Source organism: Apodemus sylvaticus, chromosome 1 (assembly GCF_947179515.1).
Source record: "Apodemus sylvaticus chromosome 1, mApoSyl1.1, whole genome shotgun sequence".
Lineage (NCBI taxonomy): Eukaryota > Metazoa > Chordata > Mammalia > Rodentia > Muridae > Apodemus > Apodemus sylvaticus.
The window spans coordinates 45,329,133-45,341,955 of NC_067472.1; positions in this window are offsets into that span (position 1 = coordinate 45,329,133).

Below are 12,823 nucleotides of genomic sequence, written 5' to 3' on the forward strand. Positions count from 1 at the left end.
TTTGCGAAGGTAGCACTTGCTGGGGTGAGTATGCCACCAAGGTGGGCCTTGAGAGTTCATCCGTTCATGGTACTGCCAGTTTAATCTCTGCTTTGTGACTGTGGCTCAAGATGGGATCTTTCAGCTTCCAGCTCCAACAGTGAAGGAAAAAAGGGAAGACAATGGAACTGGCTGAAAATACAACAAGCTTTTGAAATGTGTGTATGTCTGCTTACTTTATGTCCTATTGACACACAAGCTAGAGCTATCTGAAAGGAGGGAAACTGGACTGAGAAAATGTCTCCATAAGATCTGTCTGGAGGGTGTTTTCTTAATTATTGTTTAATGTGGAAGGGCCCAGCCCATTGTGGGTGGTGCCATCCCTGGGCTAGTGGTTCTGGGTTTTGTAAGAAAGCAGGCTGAGCAAGCCATGAGGAGCAAGTCAGTAAGCAGCACTGCTGTAGGAGCCCTGCACCAGCTCCTACCTCCAGGTTCCTGCCCTGTTTGAGTTCCTGTCCTAACTTCCTTCAATGATGAACAGCAATATGGAAATGTGAGTCAAAGGAACCCTTTCTTCCCCAGCTTGCTTTATAGTCATCGTATTTTGTTGCAGTAATAGAAACTCTAACTGAGACAGTATGGAAACAAGTTAAATCAAATTCTCAAATGTGATTTAACAGAATGAAATAAAGAGGTTGATGAGGACTCAGGTGTCTGGGCTGTTCCCAGTGTCTTAGCCTGGCAGGGTAACAATACTTGTCATTGAACAATGAATACATTGATCACTTGATCTTCTTGGTAATTGTGATCTTTAGTTATGTATAGTACTTATGTTCCATAAAGCCAATCATAAATTAGCAAATACTGAATATATAATTCTATACACAAAATAGTGCCTGAGATCCTTACGACAATGTAGAGAGTTTGGAATTTTCTTGAGAGACCTAGCCATAGTAATTCAGTTATATATATACTGTTCTGCTCTCACTGAAAGGAGTTTACACCAATTTAAAAAATTACAGAACTAGAAAAATTGAAACAAAGCTATACACAATAGGGATTACACCAGGGGAGACACATACCCATGCATAATTCTTGCCCCAAGCCTCCTTCTTTTCCCAATCTGGTAAACTTTTTTGTGATGGTAGCCTCTTCCTTTCTGGTGACTCTGTTATCAGGTAGCAGTCAATAAAGGATGCTCATCTAGTAAGAACTCTGAAGGGTGCGGTCTCAGCATCACTTATTTACTGAAGGAGCTCTGAGAAGTCAGTCCAGAGGTCCTCCCTGGATGGGCAGCCCGTGCCAGGACCACTCGGATGGCACACTCTGTACTGCTTGGGTGTCTGAGCAGTCAGTCGGGGGAAGATGGGCACACAGCCATGACTTTCTCTCATATCCTCCCACAGCTGATACCATGTGTTAGAGAAATCATGGAGTTTATTTGTTTATTTTGGTACTTGGGGTTGAACTTATGGCCTTGAGCATGCTAGGCAAGAGCTCTACCAATGAGTCATCTCCACAAGTCTTAGAGAAGTCATTTATTCTTTCAAGTACATATAAGCTTAAAGAATTAGCCAATAATTCTGTATGTATATATGGGAGGACAAAGGGAAAAAGCACAATAAAAGTTTTCCTTTTCCCTCTGAAAATCCAGAAAAGATCAAAGGAAAAAAGATCATTGCACAGTAGATACTTCTATCTTAATCTGAAATAACTCTTATGCATTTTTGTTTTAAATATTGTTCAAAAGCTGGAGAAGCTCCTTAGGGGGCTGTGGATCCTCTAGGAAATAGGGCCTGGAGAGTAGAGACAGGTTACCAGAGACAGGCTTTCCAAAGTTGTCTTCTGACCTCTGCGTTCATGCTCACAAGCCAGCCCTCCCACACAAACATTAGGTATACGATAAGGATGATAATACATTAAAATGTAAACAGAACAGGCTCCCTGTCTGGGCTTGGGATGAGGCTCTACTGTAGAGCTCTCCTGCCTACTGAATGTGAGGCCCTGCAGCCAATACTAATACCACATGAAAAAAACAAACCAAACTGAAACACAACCAAGAAAGAAAGAAATGCTGTTTTCAAGTTTCTCACTGGGTTTAATTAATCAGAAGTAAATTAAGTCACTTCAAGGCTTCAGAGCTTTAATGGGCACAGATGATGTGGTAGATGGAACAAGTCTCCCAGAGACAAAGTGCTGTAGGACTGGATTTAAGTGCCTGACATGCCACTTAGGAGGTGTGTGGGCCTTTGAATACGGCCCTATCTTTGATTTTCGGTTTGCGACTGTTTAAAATGGGGTCATAGGGGAACTTACATCAAGGTGCTAGAATGAAAGTGGGCGAGACAAGCTCTCAGATAACATGCACCATGCCTACTTCACAACAAACACCCGCTGTCTTGTCACAATGTGGGCAGTGGGGAAGCTGATGGAGCTGATTGCTAATGTCCGGCTCTCTTGAGGCCTCTTAACTGATTGAGGAAACATCACATGGGGCAACCTTGAGAGAGCACAACACCAGCTCAGAGGGAAGCCCAGAGACATGAATTGGCAACTCAGAGTCGAGGTTCTTGAGAGGAGAGAAGAGGGGAAAACAACCAACAAAAGCGTGCGAAGACAGCGATGGGAACAGATGTGTGCTAGACACGCAGAACATTCCAGCTCTATAATAGAGAGGATGGCCTGTCCTCGAGGGAAAAAAAATTAAAAGAAAACTCAGAAAGTCTCAAGACAGACAATCAACCGGCCCTGACTATTTCATGAGGCTTATGTCTCCCCTTCAGATCAGAAATGGGTCAGGACCAGTCATCCATCTTTCTACAATCTTATGCTCAGTGGCGGTTTGTAGGACAATGGTCCCGTAAGATCGTAATGGATCTGAAAAACATTTGTTATCTAGTGATGTCACAAGAGAATGCAGTGCCCTGTACATCTGTCCTGTTTGTGATGTGTGAGCAGACCCACTATGTGCTTGTCATACCAGAGTGTGCTGCATCCACAGTGGTGCACACCAGACAATGTGTAATAATGGGGCTCAGCTACTAGGTCTCTGGTTCATGTAATTGCTAAAATTTTTATCAGTAACCTTGCATATAGTCATTTCATTTATTTAAAAAAAGGAAAATTTCCTGCTAATATGCAGTGTGACGGTCCTACACCTCAGGTTTTTGATGAGTAATCGGACAGTCTCAGTTTCTGTAAACAGGCTGAAGGTAACACAGGAAATGGCCTAATACGTTTCTCAGAATGTATTGCTGTTGTTCAGATATGCACATGAGAGGGCAGTTTACAGCTTCAAACTTTTTCCTAGCTGAGCAACACTCATTTCCTTTGTTCTTACACTGTGCTACACATAAAACAAGGGGTTAGGGACAGAGATATAGCCACAGTGGCTATCTGCCCCAGTTTGCCTGGGACTGAGGCCTTGCCTGTGCTAAAACTCTACAGTGCCAAGCAAGAATGGTTTGTCATGGTACACAATTCTCCCATGAATTGATGAATAATAATAAAAAAAAGATTGAGAGAAAAAAAAAGATATGCACACAAATTTCTATCAAACCAAGAATCAAAATGAAGGCAGAAACTTAGCAGTCTTAGCAAAAGAAGGCACATGTGTTCATGTATGAAACAGCTGCAAATTTATTACTTCACCTCAGTGTTTTATAAATCTTAATAGTATTGGAGAATGGAAGGAGGGAGGGACAGAGGCAGGGAGGGACAGAAAGAAGGAAGGGGAGAAGGAGACTGCCAGGAGGTCATGACTGCACTTTAAAAAAAATTTTTATGAATAAGAAGTTTGCATAGAATTTAATCAAATGATGAAGTATTCCCACTGACAAGTAGAATACATTTTATCCATCATTGTTTTTAGAAAGAAAGAAAGAAAGAAAGAAAGAAAGAAACAAACAAACAAACAAACAAACCCAGGGCAGAGAAATGGAGCATTTCAGCCAGAGAAGCGCTTGCTGAGAAATCTGGTGCCCTGAGTTCCGTCCCATTAGTGGAGGACAGTTTCCCATGGGTTATCCTCTGATTTCCCAATGAGTGACGCTAACTCACTCATCAAATGTGCAGGTAAGATTTTGCTAACTCAACACAAGCTAGAATTAACAATTGGAAGCCCCAGCCAGGGCTGCTGCTTGACCGCAGTAGAAACCATCTTTGGATTTGAACCCTAGCAGCCTGGTCTATCTAGGAGCTGCCAACAGGGCAGCACAATTGATTTGGAACTGTGCCCACATTGTTATTTCATTCCGTTTCCCATTAAGAAACAGAGACAGAATTAAAATGTTCCAGACACCTGGGTTCCATGGTTTTGAACTGACATCAGCAAACTTTCCTGGCCGGGTGCCCACCTGGGGGTGGGGGCGGGGCTAAGGGACACACCACAGCATCGAGGAGACCGGAACTATTGCTGGAAAACACAGAAGCCCAACCAGAATCCTCCAGAAAGAGCATAGTCCCAGCCCAAACAGGCAGCGGCAACAGTCAGTGGCTCCGCAGAGAGCGCCTGAATGGGCTCGCGCCTTGTTTCAGGCCCCATCTCTTGACCCTTTCTGGGCGACTTACACAGGACATCTTAAGCCAGATGGTCTTTGTCCTCACTGCCCCTCCGGAATTGACTTCAAGCCTGGATGGGGGTGTTCAGCCTTTAACAGATCATATAAGTAAACATAACCAAACTTTATGCACATTTAATTGTGCATTTCAGTGGTGTTAGCTGCATTCCCATCACTGCACTAAGCACTGGCTTTAATGCAGGGGGCAGGCTGAGGCGGCTCACCTGGAAATATTTAATACCTCAGGATAGAGCCTCAGTAGCTAGCCTACCCTCTGCCTTTTCAAGGTTCCATTAACTCAACACCACAAAGTCAGTGATCTCCTTCCAGTGTAGACCCTCAAGTGGGACACACTGAAGACATATCCAAAAATCCCTGGGCATCTTAAACACAAGGACATTCTTCAAAGGACTCGAACTCTTGGCTGTTTCTACATCCCAGAAGACTCCCTCCACACTTCATTGTTCTGCTTCCTTAGACTGCTTCAATACAGAGCACTTCGGAGGGGGACACTTCAGTTCTTTGTGCGTGCCCAGGAGTATGCTTGAATGTGTGTTTATGCCAGTGGGAGGAATGCACAAGTGTCATGTGAGTTGTTTTGTTTTCTTACATTGCTACTTCTCAAGAGTTTAAGTCAATCCCCCCATTCCTCCATTACTTGGTCAAATTGTTTGCTTGTGTTAGATTCAAGCTAAGTATTATGAGTGGGATGGGAAACTATTACTTTCTTTATTGTATTTCCTTCTCTCTCTCTCTCTCTCTCTCTCTCTCTCTCTCTCTCCCTCCCTCCCTCCCTCACTCCCTCTTCTTCTCTCCTTTATTTCTTTCTTTCTTTCTTTCCCTCCCTCCCCCTCTCTCTTCCTCCCTCCCTCCCTCTTCTTATCTCCTTCTTTCTTTCTTTCTTTCTTTCTTTCTTTCTTTCTTTCTTTCTTTCTTTCTTTCTTTCTTTCTTTCTTTCTTTCTTTCTTTCTTTCTTTCTTTCTTCTTTCTTCTTCTTTCTTCTTTCTTTCTTTCTTTCTTTCTTTCTTTCTTTCTTTCTTTCTTTCTTTCTTTCTTTCTTTCTTTCTTTCCCTCCCTCCCTCCCTCTCTCTCTCTTGCTCTTGCTCTCTCTTTCTCTCTCTTTCTTTCCTCCTTTCTGTTTTTCTTTTGAGACATAGTCTCACTATATAGCTCAGGCCAGCCTTAAACTTATAGCAACCCTTCTGCCTCAGTCTTCCAAATGCTGAGATTAGAAACAAGAGTCACCACATCATGCTTTGAAGTTGTTGTTGTTATTATTATTATTGGCACCAGGCAATATACTATAATCCAGGTCTGATATTAGGCCCCTGCAGCTACCACAGCCCTACAGGACATATCTCCAACAAAACTGCGTTCAATCCAGATGCCAGGTGCAAGCTCAAGGGGTTTCATGGCATCTACACTGTGCCTAGCTGCCTACAGATTGAAGATTGTTGACTACCTCCTCAGGGTCATTAGAATAATTTACAGAACTCACACTACACTACACACTACACAGAAGCACTACAGAGCTGCACTTACAATTACTATTTTATTATAAAGAATACAATGTAGGAGCCAACAAGTGACGTGATACCTAAAGTAATGTCTAGAGGGGCCTCAAAGGCAGCTTCTCAGCCCTTCCCCTGGGGCAAACCTCCTTTGAATGATGCTACCTGTGCACCAACCAGGAAGCTGTGAATGGTATATGGTTGTGGATTTAATTTGCATCTTCTTTTCTTTTTGTTTATAAATAATTGATACATTTTATAAATATTTTATGTGTAGAATTCTTTTTTAAAAATATTTCTTATGTGTATGATTGTTTTGCCTGAATGTATAAATTTGTACTATGTGCTTGCCTTGCATTTAAGGAGGTCAGATGAGGGCATTGAATTTCCTGAGACTGAAATTACAGAGAGTTGTGAGCTGCCCTGTGGGTACAAGAAATAAAACCCAGGTCCTCAGAAAGATCAGTGGATGCTCTTAAACACTGAGATACCTCTTATATGCTTAATTTGAATTGTGTATGTTGTGGTGTGCTTGAGACTGAACCCAAGGCCTCAGATGTGATACCTATTTGCTCTATTACAGTCTGTATTTCAAGCACTGTGTCTTTCTTCCAGTGAAGATCCCCTTTACTGGTGAGTTTTGTAGATTTTCTTCATATTTAACTCAAATATTTATGCAGTTACTGCCACTCAAAGTGGAAGTCAAGACTTTCTGGAAGGAATCCAGTGGTTCTTTTTTCCAAAGCTGAGCCTAAGGAAAATATATTGATCCTCCTCCTTCTCCTCTTCTTCCTCCTCCTCCTTCTCCTTCTCCTCCTCTTCCCCCCTTTCCTTTTCCTCCTCCTTTTTTGAAATAACCCATTGCGAAGGTTTGAATGATAATGGCTACTAGCGGTTCATATATTTGAATACCTGGTCTCCAGTTGGTGGAACACTTTAGGAAGAGTTAGAAAGTGTGGCTTTGATGGAGTAAGTGTGCCCTTGGGCTTGGGTTTTAAGGTTGTAAAAGCTCACACTATTCATTACAAAGATGTAATCTCTCAGTTACTACTCCAGTACATACTGCCATCCTTCTTACCATGATGGTCATTTACTCCAATCCTCTGCTAGTGTGAGCCCCAAATTAAGCATTTTTTAAAATAAATTGCCTTGGTCACCATGTTTTTTCATAGCTATAGAAAAATAACTAAAACACTTATCAACTCTAATTTACACTGTCCATTTACTCCTGAGTATGGGAAACATCCATTGAAATGTGGTCAACCAACCAGGAATTACATGCTTAAATAAGACAACTCTCCCCTCCCCCCCCAGAGGCCATCAATGTTTATGTTCCTCACCAAAGGGTGAAGACATCTCAACTACTTCCCAACCATGCTATGACATTAATTAGGTTGGCCTTATGTAAGTTTTGTGTAGGAAACCACAGTGACTGTGAGTTTATGAGAACAGTGATGTCCAGAAGACATCTTGGTTTGCTCTAGTCCTTCTTGACCTCTGGTTCTTATGACCTTTCAGATGAGCATATGTGCTCTCAATGGCTTCCCCTTTCCTGTTGACCCCCAAAGGCATTCTGCTCTCTGCTTTCTGGAGTCTGTGATACCGTGCTTCTGTCATTCATGTTTTATAGTGTTATCAGTGTTGTATCACACCTGGCCATCATACTCTAACTTCTGTTAGGGCTCTTCCAGGGAATGGCTGTCTAGGTTGGAATACACTGGAGATCTTTCAGAAAAGACACAGAACATCTGCTAGTATCAAAGTGTCTGTGAGGATACTTGGCCACAGGTCTGACTTTAGGTAGCCTGTCCACCATGATAAAGATGAGTTCTGTGACTACGATATCGCAGGCATACCTCGGGGCCTCCCCTGGAATGCCACCTGGAAAAGACTAGAGTCTCTAACTCTCCTTCACAAAGGAACATCAAGACCAAGTTAGAGGGGCTGAGGAATGCTCAGCTGTGAAGTAAAGCAGAACAAAAGGAAGGTTAATTAATGAGAGAGTGGAGTGGTACCCATGAGCAGAGTGGTGGGCAATGACGGCGGCCATGCAGGCTAGTCCTTCAAAATGATTGTTTTGATTTTCACCTTCCTTCATGGCGAAACCTTTTCCCTGCTGTAATGGACTTTTGAACTCCAGTTGAAGAAAGCAATCCATCTTTCCAAGGTGAAAGATCCCAGACACTCGTGAAAACATCGGTTCTGTGTTACTGTCAAACCAGGAAGAAGTAAACTAAAATTGAAAACTGCTGATTCTCTGTCAAGCTTGAAAAGAGAACTCCGTTCTGCAGTGCAGGTAGATACTGACAGGCAGCCAGCTCCCTGGCAAGTGGTGAGCTTCTGCCTATCAACGTTCATCACCCCATCAACATCATCAGAAATGAAAACATTATGCCTCGGGTCCATGAGTCAAAGGTGATGAACTTAATTTTATATATTCTCAGAATCAAAACATTTGCAGATAAGACTGGAATTCCATCAGCAGTTCTGTTTCTTGGCCCTTCCTCCCCCTCCCGTACCAAGCTCTTGGATCTCCAAAGCTTTTTACAGATTTAGTTTTTATCAAATTATAATTCATAGTTCTGACATAGGAATTCCTTCTCAGCGTCAGGAAGTGAAAAAACTCCACCAAGCTTGGAATCAGAATGCCATTGTTCAAAAGCTCACAAATCAACTCAAAGGTAAATTTATAAATACATTGAACTCAGAAAACTCAGAATGAGATATGTGACATTCTACCCAGGTTCCTTTAAATCAGTGGTTCTCAGCCTGTGCATTGTGACCCCTTGGGATCAAATAACCCTTCCACAGGTGTCACACATTAGATATCCTGCATAACAGACATTTGCATTATGATTCATAGCAGTAGTAAAATTACAGTTATGGAGTAGCAATGAAAATAATTTTATGGTTCACAGTCACCATAACATGAGGAACTGTATCCAAGAGTCTCAGCATTAGGAAGGCTGAGAACCACTGCTTTAGATAGAAATGTGTTCTGAGTGCTCTTTCTTGCTGCTTCCTGTGAGTAGATTGGACTTGACTGGACAATTTCCCTAAAGAACTCAGCATCAAAACTGTTTCTAGCTTGCCTGAAGTTTTCTGCAACAAGAGCTTCTCCCTTCTTGCTTGAATCCTTTGCTGAAAACTTCAAGAACTCCTCCACCGATGAGTGTAGATGAGAGGCTCCCTCCTGTCACCTTCTTTGAACCATCTCTGGTTATTACAGGTCAATTGGTTTTGGCTGGGAATGGAGTTATTCAGTGAGTAGAGATAAAGGGAGTGATTGTTCTAGATCATATGAAAGAATATTTAGAGAGGAGGTGGTAGAGACAAAACTCAAAACAAAGAAACTGAGTCTAGGATGTGTAGAGGAATCTCAATCCAGCAACAAGGCTGCTCTGGCAAGAGATCACATCCAAAGACCTTCTAGGTCTATGATCTGGCTGGATGCAGACATATCCTTAGTGCATGAACCATAAAGGTAAGATTAGTTTGTAGAAGGAAGTACCTGACTATGTTTGAAAGTGATGTCTAATTGAAGGGCAGACAAAGTGATGAATCAGAGAAAGATTTGATAAAATGAATCAGAGATAGGATATACCAAACTCATATGAGAACAGCACAGGAAAGAGAAGGAGAGAGAACAGGGTAGACACAGGTAGTGGTGGTATGTATATGGCAGCTTTACCAGGACAGTTTTACAGAGACAGGTTACAGAGAGAACAAGTTAGACACAGGTGAAGACAGAATGAGCCAGAAAATGAGAAGGACCCAGAAGATTAGAATAGATTGCCAAAGTTAATATGAGGCCATGCTGAACAGTCAGAAGCCAAGAGAAGCCAGATTTAATTAGTCAGCTTGGAAAACTAGATTGTATGGAGGCTAGAAGGTTCCAGGCCTAGACCTAGGAATTGGACAGGCTAGGATGACTCCATGACAGCCTTCAAATTGGCAGTTCAGGAGACTAGGCCTAATCTCTGATTCTAAGAACTGAGCAAGTCCAGACAAGTCCAGACCTCAGAAGCTGCTCTGCCATCTGGTCCGAGGCAAGGACAATAGGTCAGGCAGCAGTTCCCAGACCTCCCCAACAACAGTTTCCATACTTCCCTAGCAACAGTTTATAGCACCCCATTCCCCAGCAATGGTTCCAAAAGTCCCTAGAGATAGAGCCAAGGATTAAGATTAATTCCCTCCCTGGAATTCCCCTAATGTGATTTTAATCAGGCCTTCGAGCTCACCTGATAGACTTCTACAGAATAAAATACTCTTTGCTTTTACAAGCTATTTGAGTCCGGGATATCATTCTTCAGCAAATCATGGACTTTTATGGGGATAGTTAGAACAGAGAAAGAAACACTCTTAGCTCAAGCTGTGTATTTGAAGAGTTTGGGTACAGCTCTCATCTCATTTCCCTACTTTTCCTTCCAGAACAATTCCCATGTCAGATAATTTGTGAAAACTTTACATAGATAAACTTAAGATCTTACCACAATTCAGCAGAAGCTAGGGAACCTCTGGTTTTTGTTGTTGTTGTTGTTGTTTTTGTTCTTGTTTTGGTTTTTTGTTTTTGTTTGTTTGGTTTGGTTTTTTTCGAGACAGGGTTTCTCTGTGTAGCCCTGGCTGTCCTGACCTCACTTTGTAGACCAGGATGGCCTCGAACTCAGAAATCCACCTGCCTCTGCCTCCCAAGTGCTGGAATTAAAGGCATACACCACCACTGCCCAGCTGGAACCTCTGTTTTGATGAGTAGTGATAGTAACTGTAGAATTTACAGAAAATATAAGGCCAGGTTATATGCCCCCACCCCCACACTATAAAAGGAGCTGAAGAGATGGCTCGGTGGTTAAGAGCACTGGTTGGTCTTTCAGAGGGCTTGTATTCCATTACCAGCATCTATATGGTGGCTCACAACTGTCTATAACTCTAATTCCTAAAGATCTGGGGTACACACTCACATGGTACACAGACATACAAGCAAGCAAAGTACATACACACAGTAAATGAAATCACTTACTGCCTTGGATTGTTGTGTGTGCCTGAGACATTCGTGTAACTTTGTGTCACTGAAGTTTAAATTCAGAGAGTCGACTCCCCAGGCAGTTTAAATGCTCTCAAAACCTCCTCTACTCCAGGGTGGGTTTTCTATCTTGATGGAAAGTTTAAGGTCGACTCAGTGAACTCATGTTAGAAATTTATACTTTAGTTCACTTCCAGGAGACATACATATCCTTAAAACCATAGGGTCACAAATAAGGGAATACTATTATTGTTAAGATTAATGACATTTTCAGAAGTATTTTGTTTGTTTGAGGTAAAATCTTGGAAAGTAAATGAATAAGAGGAGGATGATAGTAATAAGTGCTATAACCTATTCCATGCTTTCCATATTTTTGGCATCATGTAACATTTTTAAACAGATTGGCCGTTTCTTACCACTAACTATGGTATAGTTATTACTTATCCTTTAAGTACTTTAGAGAATATGTATGTTGGAAAACATTGCCCCAAGAATATTCCAATCTAAGATTTTTTTGTTTGAAATAAATATATTTTAAGATTTACTTGTCCTTATTTGTCTTTGTGCGGGGTTGTACAACTGAGTGCAGGCATATGCCCTGGAGCTGGAGTTAAAGACAACTGTGAGCTGTCTGATGTGGGTGCAGAAAACTGAACTTGGGTCTTCTGCAAGACTAGTGCACGCTCTTAATCGCTGAGCCATCTCTCAGTCCCAGATTTTCTAAGAGTAGAGATGTTCTGTTTTTCTTTATTGTGCCTTTTAAATTAAAGCAGTGATTAATAAATATTTATAGAATGAAGGAATGAATGTAGTACTCAAAGCAAAAAAGTATGAGAACATAGTCTTTCAGAATTTTCTGTATACTTTTATAGTCTTTTCCTTCTACATGCTGTACACCCACAGATTGCATGTAGAAATAGCATTTCTGTGAATGTTGATTCCCAGGCTAATCTGCTGGCTTTTCCTGTCATGGGTGTGACTGACACTCATTCAGGCTGACTTTTGATTTTATCTAGAACATGGGTCAGGTGTATCTTCCTAGAAAGCTTTGAATTCTTGCTATGTTTAAACAGCATATTGCAGAGAACACAGTAAGCAGGGCATTGAAACAGAGATGTGAATTGGTCAAGAGTGGATTTAGGGAAGTGGAGGCTCAGTTCCACCGTGAAACCGTAGACGTTGACATGAACCACCACAGAGACAGCATGATTGGAGTGCTTTCCTTTTTCCATATGCAGCTGCTATTTATCAGCAGCTCTTTGTTCTCCTGGGGTGAGGACCAGGATCGATAAAAAAAAAAAAGGAGCAAATCACAGCGGGAATGAGTCCATCACCTCAGTTGAGGCAAAATGACTCTGCTTCAGAATAGATCAGATCTCATGTGGGCAGAAATAACAACTTCATTGAAGCCTGTGGGTGAGAGAGGCAATATGACTCAAGTAGCTAATGCTGGGGTTGGAGGGACACTGAAGGACCTTGGGATCCTTCCCTTCATCACTAAGCAAGACCCCCCTTCTTAAGAGCAGAATATGGAGATTTCTAGAGGTTGGCTGGCATTTCCTGTTAAACAAAATTGGAAAGTGAAGTAGAAATGAAAGCGTAGCCTGGAAGGCGAGGTGCCTAGACATAGTTATATCAAAGTCAAGGTAGAGCCTTGGAATTCTGGTGCAAAAATGTCATCGATGCTGTGGAGGGGGACCCAGGTTGTGTGCAGGTTGGGTACAGAAGATACAAGGTTTCCCAACACAGTAGAA